The sequence below is a fragment of the Odocoileus virginianus genome, chromosome 23 (genome assembly GCF_023699985.2).
Source record: "Odocoileus virginianus isolate 20LAN1187 ecotype Illinois chromosome 23, Ovbor_1.2, whole genome shotgun sequence".
Taxonomy (NCBI): domain Eukaryota; kingdom Metazoa; phylum Chordata; class Mammalia; order Artiodactyla; family Cervidae; genus Odocoileus; species Odocoileus virginianus.
The window spans coordinates 39,539,171-39,552,428 of record NC_069696.1 but is presented as its reverse complement, the minus strand read 5'-3'; the positions used below and the strand labels follow the sequence as shown (position 1 = coordinate 39,552,428).

At 45.0% G+C, this 13,258-nt stretch overlaps 1 protein-coding gene across 1 annotated transcript in view; it reads right to left on the bottom strand.

Annotated features, from left to right (window-relative positions):
* Positions 1-1,362, bottom strand: part of MYH9 (myosin heavy chain 9) — an 85,416-nt gene extending 84,054 nt beyond the window's left edge. The window contains exon 1 of the mRNA XM_020903182.2: positions 1,191-1,362. The gene's annotated coding sequence lies outside the window, so the exon portion shown is untranslated. The remainder of the gene's footprint in view (positions 1-1,190) is intronic.
* Between the last annotated feature and the right edge of the window lie 11,896 nt (positions 1,363-13,258).

The following is a 13,258-nucleotide window of genomic DNA, read 5'->3' as shown; positions in this document are numbered from 1 at the left end:
GGGGCCGCAGATAGCAGCCCGGGCGCTCAACCTGCCCCCACCTCAAGACAACCGGCAACCTGGTCCAGGAAGATACTCCGTCTCTGAGACACTTGGGCTCTTGGGGAGGGGGGGGGGGAAGCGCAGGGGGGTGGGGGGTGCAGTCCTGCCCTGGGCGTGGCCCATGGACAGCAGGAGATCGGGACCCTGCACGGAGACACTTGGGGGGAAGTGGGGGCGGTAAGTAGAAAACCCTGGATCTTGCCCAAACGGGCACGATGCAATAGCCCAGGCCGGATCCTCGAGAAGCAGGGCCCAGCTCTCCCCGCCCCCGCCCTGCTGGGGCGGGCCCGCAGGTGCGCTGGAATCAGGTGCGCGCCGGGGTCGCGGAGATTGGTGCTGGCCTTCCCCGGCCTCCCTCTCCCCGGAAACAGAGGCCAAAAGTCAAAGGATGCGGATCTGTGAGGGAGGGGGAAGTCTTCCCTGCCTCGAGCCGGGACCCCCGCCGGGTCCCTTTCCCAAGCACCCGGCCGCACCTCTCCCGGTCCCCCTCCTCCGCCCAGCCGATCGCACCCGGGCGAATGAGGAAGTCGGGAGCCGAGGGCGGAAATCGAGCCGAGCGCAATGTCTGCTGCAGGACTGTCCGATTCTGACTCAGGAGGACGCCCTGACAGCTGCCAAACGGTCCCCGCTTGCCCGCTACCTCCGTTTCGAAAACGCCCGGAAACTTCCCAAGGAGCCGCCGCCCCGAGCCCCCAACCTGAACCTCGCCCGAGCGGCTGGGTCCAAGGGACAGAGGCTGCCCGGAAGGGGTTAAAAAGTTTGCCCAACTTGGGCACTGGGCGAGGCGAGGGCGGGGCGCGTACCCCGGAGGCAGGGGGAGGTCGAGGCTCCCTGGTGCCCGGGCGGTGGGGAGCGCCGGCGGGAGGGCGGGTAGGGGGTACGGAGGGTTTCCGGGAAGCGCCCGGCCCCATGCCTTCCTCGGCTCCCCGGTCTCGCTTCCGTCAGCGTCTTCACCGAGCATCCGCGCGGGGGTCCCGGGGCCCCTCCATGAAGGGTGCCCAGCCCGCTCTCCCCCGCCCACGCCTGGTCGCCGGCCGCGCGGAGGCCGAGAACCACTCATCGGCCCTCTCGCCCAGACTCCGCGCGTCCGGTCCCCGCCACCCCCGCTCGCCCGCTCGGGGCGGGACCCGCCGGTGGGGCTCGCTCACCTGAACCTGGATCTGCCCCGGGGAACAGGCGCTGCTTCTCCCGAGAGGGCTTCCTCGAGCGCTCGGGCGACGGCGGGGTGGGGCGAGCGCGCGAGGCGGGAGCTGCAGCAGGTCAGCCTCGCTCAGCCTTCAGTGCCCTGCCCAGGAACAGCTAGGATCTGCGCGCCTCACCGCACCCTGCGCGGCTCCTCGCCGCCCTCCCGCCCCGCCCCTGTCAGAGCGCGCCCACTCCGAGCCCGGCGCCGGCTGCGGGGCGGAGCCTAAAGGGACGAGCCCGCCCCTGCGCTGTCTCACCCACTCCAACCAGCTGCTGGTCATGATGAACAGACAGCTTGACCTGTAGAAAGTCAGTGGGTGGAGCCTATGGGCCCAGAGGGGTGGGAATACGTTCTCCCCATCCTCCCCCATCTCCTCCCTCTCCACCTTCCCCCTCTCTTCCTAGGCGGGAGCCCCGCCCCCTAGGGCTGTCGCAACGAACCGCCAGGTTTCAGAAGAAGGATTGACACAAAGAGAATCCAACCGGGAGGAGTAGAGTCTCGGCGGACTCCCGGCAGGGATTTTGGTGCATTGCCTGATTCCGGGCGAGGCCCGGCGGGAGCCGACTGGGAAAGTCCGGGCTGCTGACACTCCGCCCCGCGAGCTGTTTTCCCTGACCCATGTCGTTCTGTTGATACCAGAACAGATATTAAGTACCATATATGGGAAAAGTGCTATTTTACAATGCAGATGGCCTGTGGAGGCGGACCTGGACTCAAGCCCCGGATCCGTTGTGGGCGCCCTGAGTTCCATTTTTGACCCTGTCTTTGGAGTGCGCACGCTGCAGTCTTTTAGCCTCCAGACCTCTGCGCCGGTGGGTTCCTTCAACCTGGAGTGCCCTTCCGAGCCTCTTTTACCTCCACGTGGTTAACTCGCACACTTCCTTTCAGATATTTGTTGCAAAATGTTTTCTTGGGGTTCTTCAGGCTGGCAAAGCGCACTGTGTGTGTGTGTGTCTGTGTGTGTGTGTGTTACTGCCCACAACAAGAGGATTACAGAATTTTTTTTTTTTAATTTTTAAAAGATTTTGTTACTTTTTTAATCCATCTGGAATTCATTTTAATTTTGGAGTGGGAAAGAAATTGAATATAATTTTTGTAATAGCCAGCTGTCCACACACCATCATCACCTACCAACTCATATATTCTTGGATCTGTTTCTGAGTTGTATCCATTCGTCTTTCTGTGTGTTCCTGTGCCAGTTCCACAATACTTTAAGGATAGTAGCTTTATAATACATTTTATATCTAAGAGGGAAAATTTCTCATTACTCTTTCCTTTTGGAATGTTCTTCCTACTATGACTAAACCAGTCTTCCAAATGAGCTTCAAAAGAAGTATGATCTATAGGCAAGACAAAACTGGAAAAAAGATTTTGCAACTCTGTGACAAAGAATTATCAACAATACGTGAATATCAACAATATGCGTCCATAAGGTAAACCCCAAATGTTTTAAAAATGGTCCAAAAAGGAACAGTCTATTTAAAAAGAAGAAATAAAAATGGCCAGTAATTATGAAAAAATAAGTCATCTAAATGCAAACAAAACTACATGGAATGCCATTTTTCACCTATGAAGTTTTTTTAAAAACAATAAAAATGTCCACCATCAGCCAGGTTTAGAGATTACAGGTGAGAAAGTAAGTTGATCAATTTTTCTGATAACTAATCATAAGGTAATAATTGGAAAAGCACACTAAGATGAGTTTAATAGTTCTTCTTTGCAGCATATATAACTTGCATAACTTTTCTAAAACTGGGACTCACCGCAACATCATCTTGCATTCATCTCTTATAGCACTAACACACTAGATTTTTTAAAATATTTTTTACTTTATTTAATTGGATAATTACAATATTGTGATGGGTTTTGCCATATATCAATATGAATTTGTCATAGGCATACACGTGTCCCCTCCATCCTGAACCCCCCCTCCCACCTCTCTCTCTACTCTGTCCCTCTAGGTTGTTCCAGAGCACTGGCTTTGGGTGCCCTCTTCAAGCATCGAACTCACACTGGTTATTTTACATGAGGTAATGTATATGTTTCAATGCTCTTCTCTCAAATCATCCCACCCTCTCCTTCTCCTACCAGTCCAAAAGTCTGTTCTTTACATCTGTGTCTCCTTTGCTCCCTGTAAATAGGAACATCAGTACCATCTTTTTAGATTCCATATATATGTGTTAATATACAGTATTTGTCTTTCTCTTTCTGACTTACTTCACTCTGTATAATAGACTGGGGGTTCATCCACCTCATTAGCTGCTTCAGTTGTGTCCAACTCTTTGCGACCCTATGTACAGACTGTAACCTTCCAGGCTCCTCTGTCCATGGGATTTCCCAGACAAGAATACTGGAGTGGATTGCCATTTCCTCCTCCAGGGGATCTTCCCAACCCAGGGATTGAACCCACCTCTCTTACATCTCCTGCAATGACAGGCAGGTTCATTACCACTGGCACCACTCAGGAAGCCAGCCCATGGTTGGTAGAGAAAATACTAAAAAATAAATCAGAAGTATCTACAACCTTACAAACTCACTATAGCAACTATTAACAAGTCTTATTTCCTCCAAATATTTCTACACATACATATTTAAAATAAAATTGACAGATCAACATGTATATGGTCATCTGATTTATTACAAAGGTGCCACTGTAAATAAGGGGAAAAGATGGTCTTTTTTTCATTTTATTTATTCTGTTGGTTTTTTTGTGTTTTTTTTTTTTTTTTTGGCCACCTTACAAAGCATGTGGAATCTTAGTTCTCCAACCAGAAATAGAACCCACACCCTCAGGATTGGGAGCACAGAGTTTCAACCACTGGACCACCAGGGCAGTCCCAAAGATGATCTTTTTAATAAATGGTGCTAGATCAACTGCCTATCTACATGTTGAAACAGATTTTTTTCCTCCTTTCTTATATCATTGAGAGGAAAAGCTTAGGTCTAAGACCTGAATCTGAGACCTAAATGTAAAAATTAAACAGTGAAACTTCTAGAAGAAAATTCTTCATGACTTTGAAGTAGGCTAAAAAAATTTTAAGACACAAGAAGTATAAATGATAGGAAAAGATTGTTAAATTGAACTTCGTTAAAATAAAGAACTTTCATCCATTAAAAGATACATTTAAGAGAGTGAAAAATCAGACCACAGACTGGGAGAAGATATTTACAATACGTATATAAAAGCAAGGGTGTTATCCAGAATTTATTAAGAACATCTATGTTAAGAAAAAGACAGACAACCCAACTTTTTTTTTTTTCTGTTTTAATGGGCAGACTTGAATGAGTACGACATAAGACAGGATAACTAGACAGGAAGCATATTGAAAAGGTGCTAACCCTCATTAGTTATCACAAAATGCAAGCTGAAACCACAGTGAGTTAGCACCACTCCAGCTAGAATGGATGAAATTAACATATCATGTGTTGGCGAAGATGGGACTTCCTGAATCTCTCATAAATTGCTGATGGGAATGTAAGTTCCTATAACCACTTTGGGAAAATGTTTGGCTGTATTTTCTAAAATTGAATATACTTGTATAGAGGTTTACCTGGTGACTCAGATGGTAAAGAATCTGCCTGCAATGCAGGAGACCCAGGTTCAATCCCTGGGTTGGGCAGATCCCCCTGCAGAAGGGAATGGCAACCCATTCCAATATTCTTTCCTGGAGAATTCCATGGACAGAGGAACCTTGCGGGCTACACTCTACGGGATCACGAAAAGTCGGACCCGACTGAGCGATGAACACACTATACCTATATAACCTGTGATCCACAATTCCACTCTTAACTACATACCCAACATAAGTGAGTGCTCCCACCTGACAAAGACATGTACAAAAATGTTCATAGCAGCTTAACATGGCCAAGAACTAGGAAGAGAAAAGCCTACCAATAGTACAAAGGATAAACTGAGAATGTTCATACAATGGACTACTATACAGAAATAAAAAGGAACAAATCAGTATTATGTGTGAAAAAACACAGTGACTTGGATATCCATGAACTGAGTGGATGAACAGAACTGTGGTATGTTCCTACAACGGCATGTTACTCAGCAACAAAAAGGAATGACACATTAACCCATGCTACAACATAGATAAACCTTAACAACATCATGCTAAGCAAAAGGAGCCAGTCACAAAAGACCACATAGTGTACAATTTAATGTGTATGAAATGTCTAGAATAGGCAAATCTTTGGAGATAGGAGATAGATTAGTGGTTGCCACAGGTTGGGGAAAGGAAACAGTAGAAATTTACTGCTAATGGGTACAATGAGGTTTGTGTGGGGTTTTTTTTTTTTTTTTTTTTTGAGACAATGAAAATATTCTGAAATAAGATAGTGGGGATGGTTGCACAACTCTCTGATACACTAAACTGAGAAAGTAGACAAATTGAGAAAGTAGCATGGAAACATGTATGTCACCATATGTAAAATGGATAGCCAGTGGAAATTTGCTGTATGATGCAGGGAGCTCAGTCAGGCGCTCTGTGACAAACTAGAGATGTGGGATGGGGTGGGAGGTGGGAGGGAGGTTCAAGAGGGAGGTGACATATGTATACCTATGATTGATTCATGTTGATGTATGGCAGAGACCAACACAGAATTGTAAAGCAATTATCCTCCAATTAAAAATAAATTTTAAAAAAAGGAAAAAAAAACTGAATTGTTTACTTTAAGAGGATGAACTTTATGGTATATAACTTATATCTTAAGCTGTTATTTTTTTTTTAATGAATGACTTTCACAGGCATACTGCTAAGTGAGCGTTTAGACACACACTCACACAAGTAGATATTGTATGATTCCATTTTTGTGAACTTCTATAACAGGCAAAATCGAACTCTAGTAAAATAAGCCAGAATAGAGGTTTTCTTTGAAGAGAGTTAGTGAGTGGGAGAGGAACCAAAGGAAACTTCTGGAATACTGGAATGTTCTGTGTCTCAATCTGGTTGGTGGTTCCAACTGGGTTTCCACAAGTAAAATTCATTGATTTGTACACTTAAGACTTGTGTGCTGTACTGATCCTAAATTTGTACTTCAATAAAAAAGGAAGATAATAAAGTAAAATTGAAGCAAACTATAAACAATGGGCAAAGATGGATAAAAGGTATATAGGAGTCCTTTGTCCTAGTCCTACAATTTTCTTTAAGTTTGTGACTATATAAAATTAAAAGTTACAAATAACGTGAAAGTGAAAGGCACTCATCTCCAACTCTTTGTGACTCCATAGACCTTACAGTCCATGGAATTTTCCAGGCCAGAACACTGGAGTGGGTAGCCTTTCCCTTCTCCAGGGAATCTTCCCAACCCAGGGATTGAACCCAGGTCTCCCACATTGCAGGTGGATTCTTTACCAGCTGAGCCACAAGGGAAGCCCAAGAATACTGGAGTGGGCAGCCTATCCTTTCTCCAGCAGATCTTCCTGACCCAGGAATCGAATCAGGGTCTCCTGCATTGCAGGCAGATTCTTTACCAACTGAGCTATCAGGGAAGCCCTGATAACATGTAACATAAATAACATATATATGTTATTTATATTAACAATAACAACTGATAACAAAGAACATAAAGAAATACAATTCAAGTCATACTATATACATAGTTCATGTTCCTGCTAATTCTTTTTCTCTTCAACATCTTGGCAGCTCATCTGCCTGTAACCATACTTGGGGATTTCTCTGTCTTAAAAACAAGCCAGAAAAAGGATTACTATTCAAAATATTCAAAGAATTTCTTAAAACTCAACAAGAAGAAAACAAACCACATGATTTAAAAAAAAAAAAAAAGACAAAAAAAACCTTAACAGGAAAATGATATACAGAGGGCAAATAAGCATATGAAAAGATGTTCAACATCATATATCATGAGAAAAAAGCAAATGGAAACAACGAGCCTCCACTGCATACCTGTTAGAATGGCCAGAATCTGGAACACTGAGAACAGCAAATGCAGGTAAGGATCTGGAGCTACTGGAACTCTTACTGATTGCTGGTGGGCATGCAAAGCCACTTTGGAAGCCAGTGTTGTGGTTTCTAACAAAACTAAACATACTCTTACCATATCATCCAGCAATTCTTCTCCTCGGTGTTTATACAGAGGAGTTGAAAACATGTATACCTCCAAACCTGCACATAGATGTTTCCAGTTGCTTTATTCATAATTGCCCAAACCTGGAAGCAACCAAGATGTCCTTCTGTGGGCAAATGGATAAACAAACTGCTCCATATCCTGACAATGAAATATTAGTGCTAAAAAAATATGAACTCTGGAGATATGAAAAGACATGGAGGAAGCTTAAACACATTATTAAATGAAAGCCTCAATATGAAAAAAAAACTGCCTGTTATATGATTCCAACTATATGACATTTTGAAAAAAGGCAGAACTATGGAGAAAAAAGATGAGTAGTTTTTGAGGGGTTGTAGAAGGGGGAGGGGAGAAGGAAATGGCAACCCACTCCAGTATTCTTGCCTGGAGAATCCCGTGGACAGAGAAGCCTGGTGAGCTGCTGTCCATGGGGGTCGCACAGAGTTGGACACAACTGAAGCAACTTAGCATGCATGCATGCATTGGAGAAGGAAATGGCACGCTACTCCAGTGTTCTTGCCTGGAGAATCCCAGGGACAGGGGAGCCTGGTGTGCTGCCATCTATGGGGTCGCACAGAGTCGGACACGACTGAAGAGACTTAGCAGCAGCAGCAGCAGCAGAAGGGGGAGGACCAAACAGGCAGAGCACAGAGAGTTTTTAGAGCAGTGAAAATATTCTAGTGACCTCCCTGGTGGTTCAGTGGTTGAGAATCCACCTTCCGATGCAGGGAACAGGGGTTCAAACCTGGTGAGGGAACTAAGATCTCACATGCCCCAAGGCAACTAAGTCCATGCACCATCATTAGAGAGACCTTCCTGCCGCAGCTACTGAGCCCACACGCTCTAGAGTCCTTGCTCCACAATAGAGAAGCCCACAGGCCACAACTAGAGAAAGTCCGTGAGCCACAAGGAAGAGCCAACACAGCCCAAAAAATTTAAATTTAAAACATTTTTAATTTAAAAAAATACTCTCATGAGTGATGTATTCCACATTCTCCCCTACATCTCATCAGCAGGTTTATCCAGAAAGTGAGCCTTAACTCACAGCATCTGCATCAGGCCCTCAGATACCTCACATTGCTCTCACTCACCCTCTCTCTGAATCTGCTCTTCCGATGTCCACAAGCCCGAAGCCTCACTGAGGTCTTGCCTTCCCAGTTGGCATTTGAAACTGCTCAACATCCCCTCCTCTCAACACAGACTCTCTAGAAACTCCCGAGAAGGCCTGGTTGCTTTCCCTGTTCTCCCTTCCATGATTGCTTCCTATTCCAGGGTGGACACGCAGCTGGAATGCACCGGTTTGGGCTATAACTGTTTGTGGAAGGTGGTGTTTCTTTCAACTGGCTGGCACCTGGTTTATATTGATCCTTCAGTATTTTTAATAGCACTTCTGCCAGAGGCTCCCATTTACTGAGTGATTACCATGTGGCAGGCATGGTGCCAAGTGCTTTGGTTAAACATCATCTCCTTTAATCCTCACAAGGACACTAGGAGGTTAGAGAGATGAACACTGTCCCCATTTTACAGATGAGGAAGCAGAGGCTCAGAGAACTTAGGTTGACTTGGTAAGTTCACACAGTGCTAGGGCCAGAGTTCAGCCCACGTCGGTGGAGCTTCAGAGCCCAGGTGCTACATACTACTACACAGAGATGCCCACTATTTTCAGCTCTCTTCTCTCTTCTCCCCCCTCCTAGATCTGGCTTCTAACCTATTCCCCCGCTTTCAAATATTATATTCATGTGTGGTGGTTTAGTTGCTAAATCATCCCTGACTATTGCGACCTCATAGACTGTAGCTTGCCAGGCTCCTCTGTCCAGGGGATTCTCCAGGCAAAAATATTGGAGAATATTCATGTGAGTGACTTTCAAATCCATATCTCCAACCCCAGCCTTTTCCTGATGTTCAGTCTCTTTTTTTTTCAATTTGTTTATTGTGGTTAAAATACATACGTAACATAATACATGCTGTCTTAATCATGCTTGAGTGTATGCTTCAGTGGCATCAAGGACACGTATTGTTGTGCAACCATCACCACTGTCCCACTCCAAAATCCTTTTCATCTTGCAAAGCTGAAACTCTATACCCGCTCAGCAAACAGTGCCTCCCCATCCTCCTTTCCTGCTCCACCCCACCTCCTGGAAAACCACAGGTCCACTTTCTGTCTCTGTGAGTTTGACTGTTTTAGGTCCTTCTCTCATGTAAGTGGATTCAAACAGCATTCGTCTTTTTGTGACTGGCTTATTCACTTAGCATAATGTCCTCAACTTTCATCCATGTTGTAGCACGCATCAGAATTTCCTTCTTAATGCTGAATAATATTCTGCTGTATGTACATACCACATTTTGCTTATTCTTTCATCCATTGTTGAATATTTGGGTTGCTTCCACGGTTATTGTGTCTAATACTGCTATGAACATAGATGCACAAACATCTCTTCTGTTTTCAATTTTGGGGAGTATATGCTTAAAGTATAATCACTGGATCATAAAAGGTAATTCTATTTTAGATTTTTTAGGAATATCATACTGTTTCGCAGCAGCTGTATTTCACCTTCTTACCAACAGTGTGCAAGGTTTCCAGTTTTGCCCACATCCCTTCTTCTTTTTCTTTATCATAATAAAAAATATTGTTAACAAAGAAGATACATACAACAGGAAAATAGGTGAAAACCTTTTAGTTTTGGATAGTAGCCATTTTAATGGATATAAAGTGATATTCATTGTGGTTTTGACTTGCATTTCCGTGATGATTAGTGATGTCAAGGATCTTTTCATGTACGTATCAGCCATTTGTATGTCTTCTTTGGATAAATGTCTATTCAAGTCCTTTGCCCATTTTGGAATCATATTGTTTGGGAATTTTTGTTGATGAACTTCAGGAGTTCCCTGTATATTCTGGATATTAATCCCTTATCAGATGTATTATTTGCAAGTACTTCCCTCTAGTCTCTGGGTTATTATTTTACCCTGTTGATATTGTTTTCTGATGCACAAAAATTTTTTTTCATGAAGTGCAATTTGCTTTTTTTTTCTTTTGTCGCATGTGCCCTTCAGTCTTTTTTTTTTCAATCCATATAATATTTTATGCTAAAATAATACATCTTAGACTAAACAGAATATCTTTGGAAGGATATACAAGAAGTAAGTAACACTGGCTATTCTTAGAAGAACTGGGTGATGGGGAAATAACAGTGGGAGAATTTTCACTGGAAAAAAAAAAAGCTTTCTCTCTCTTAAATTTATATTCATATAAATACATTACCTATTTAAATAAAAATCAAATTTAAATATTAAAAATGCTACAAATTAAAAGATAGATATAAAATAATACATTCTCATTTTTTTAACCTAGAAAAAAAATTTAAGCATTAAAAAAAACATGTAAATCACCTGCAGTTTTATTACCCAAGATTCTCAGTGCGTTTCCCTATTGTTCAGTTGTCTAATGATTTGGTTCTTGCCAAACCTGTCTGCAAGCCTGACTCCCAACTCTGCTCACATTCGCAGTTTCTCAATGCCAGCCAGACTCAACCCAGAGGCCCCCCCTTACTCCTCTGTCCTTTTTCTCCCCTGACTCCAAGGAGACTTCACTCCTCACTTCCCTCACCCTCACAACCTCCTCACTCAGCCTTTCTTTCCTTCTCCTCAGCATCTCCTTACACTCTGGCACTTTCCCTCCCCTCCTCCTCTCCAGACCGTGACCTGAGCTTCCCAGCAGGGCCCTCCCCCACCACCTCTTCCCACTCCCACTGGTACTTTCCCCATCCCAAGATCAGTGTCCTGAAGCCCAGTTTATTGTTGTTGTTTATTTGGTAAGTCGTGTCCGACTCTTTGAGACCCCATGGACTGTAGCTTACCAGGCTTCTCTGTCCATGTGATTTCCCAGGCAAGAATACTGGAGTGGGTTGCCATTTCCTTCTCCAGGGGATCTTCCCAACGCAGAGATTGAACCCATGTCTCCTGCTTAGCAGGCGAATTCTTTACCAGTGAGCCACCAGTGAATCCCAGCTTAGCATAAACTTACTTTCACGTGCCAGGTGTGGAGTTATGCACTTGGCACATTGCCTTATTAAATCCTCATCTCAGTCTTTTGATGTGGGTACTATTATTCTCCCCCATCTCACAGATGAGGAAACTGAGGCTTAGGGGAGTTAAATAAGTTGCCCAAGATAAGACTAGATTTCTCTGATCATGATAACAACATTATGATTATCATTTGTTCATTACTCTCAACAACCCAATTGTCATTACTTTTTCTGAAGCATGGAACATTAAGTAACTTGATAAAGGTTATTCAGCTAGTAGGTAGAAAGGCTAAGATTTGAACCTAGATATTGGGAAGATCCCCTGGAGTAGGAAATGGCAACCCACTCCAGTATTCTTGCCTGGGAAATTCTATGGACAAGAGGAGCCTGATGGGCTAAAGCCCATGGGGTCACAAAGAGTCAGACAGGACAAAGCATGCACGCAGTTCTATCACTTATGCTCATTGCACAAAATCCAAAACCTCTCACCTTGATGCTCTGCCATTCGTAGACACTACCCCGGACCTTAAAGAGCCTGGAGTACATCTTGCTCTTCTCCTGCCAAAAATCATTTCAGCACTTTCCTTGTGAAGCCCAAACTCCTAACCTGGTATCCTGAAAAGTAGAAGTGTTAGTCCATCAGTCATGTCCAACTCTTTGCAGCCCATGGAATGTAGCCTACCAGGCTCCTCTGTCCATGGAATTTCCCAGGCAAAAATACTGGAGTGGGTAGCCACTCCCTTCTCCAGGGGATCTTCCCAACCCAAGGATCAAACTTGGGTCTCCTGCATTATAGGCAGATTCTTTACTGTCTGAGCCAATGGGGAAACCTGGTATCCTGGGCTGCAGGCAATTATCTCTAATTACTTGATAAGACCTATCACCCCCTGGCCTTCTGCAGGGACTTATAACAGAAGCAGCAGCTGACTGAACCTGCCCATTCTCCGAATCCACCACGGTCATACCACTGCTTTCGTACTTTCTCCAACAGTTCTGCCCACTGGCCCCTGCCCATCCATCCAGACCCCAGCTCCCCTCTAGAAAACAACCTCTCCGTCTGCCTCACCTATAGGCTCCTCTGACAGCACTTCTCCCTCTCTGTTGTGTGCCTTTCTTTTGCTGCCTAGATCACAATTCAGACTCTGCCACCTCCTGTGCCTCAGTATCCTTGTTTGGAAAATGAGGAGGGTGATAGTCCTTTCATCATCATCAGGTTGTTGTGAGGATGAAATGACGTCATCCATGTCAAATACCACCAAGAGCCGGCACAGAGCAAGGGCCAAAGAGCGTTTGCTGGGATTTAGCATTGGACAGTCTGAAGTCTCTGCTCTGATGATGCCTTCACAGGTGCTAACAGAATAACCTAGTGAGGGCTGCAAAGAATAAATGCTGTAGGGATGCTGTGGGTACAGAAGAGGGGTGGGCATTTAGGGGAAAGGAGAGAAGAAGCTTATTCCAGCCATTCCAATCCAATGCTAGACAATGGGGTACGAGGTTCAGTGAGAAGAGACTGCAGGACTCAGCAGCTCGCTGTTCAGGTGGGAAGTATCAAGGAGGCAGGAGGGGTAGGAAGGGGCAAGGACCTGCCACAGAAACTGGGGCCGTCGGACCAACAGCATAGCGGCACCAGCCTCACCTGGGAGCTGGTTAGAAATGCTGGGTCTTAGGATCCAGCCCAGACTCACAGAATTGAAATCTGCTTGTTAACAAGCCCCCATTGTCAAGTGGGGCAAACCCTGGCCTTAATGTGGTATCCTGTGGTCCTGCTAAGGAGCTTTCACACCATTGCACGCTGGAATTCCGGGGGAGGTTTTCCTTAACTCAGCATCTCAGGCAGCAGGTCCTGAGTACCCTTACTTTATAAATGTATTGTTCATTCAACAAATGATTACTGGGCACAGGACCATGCCTT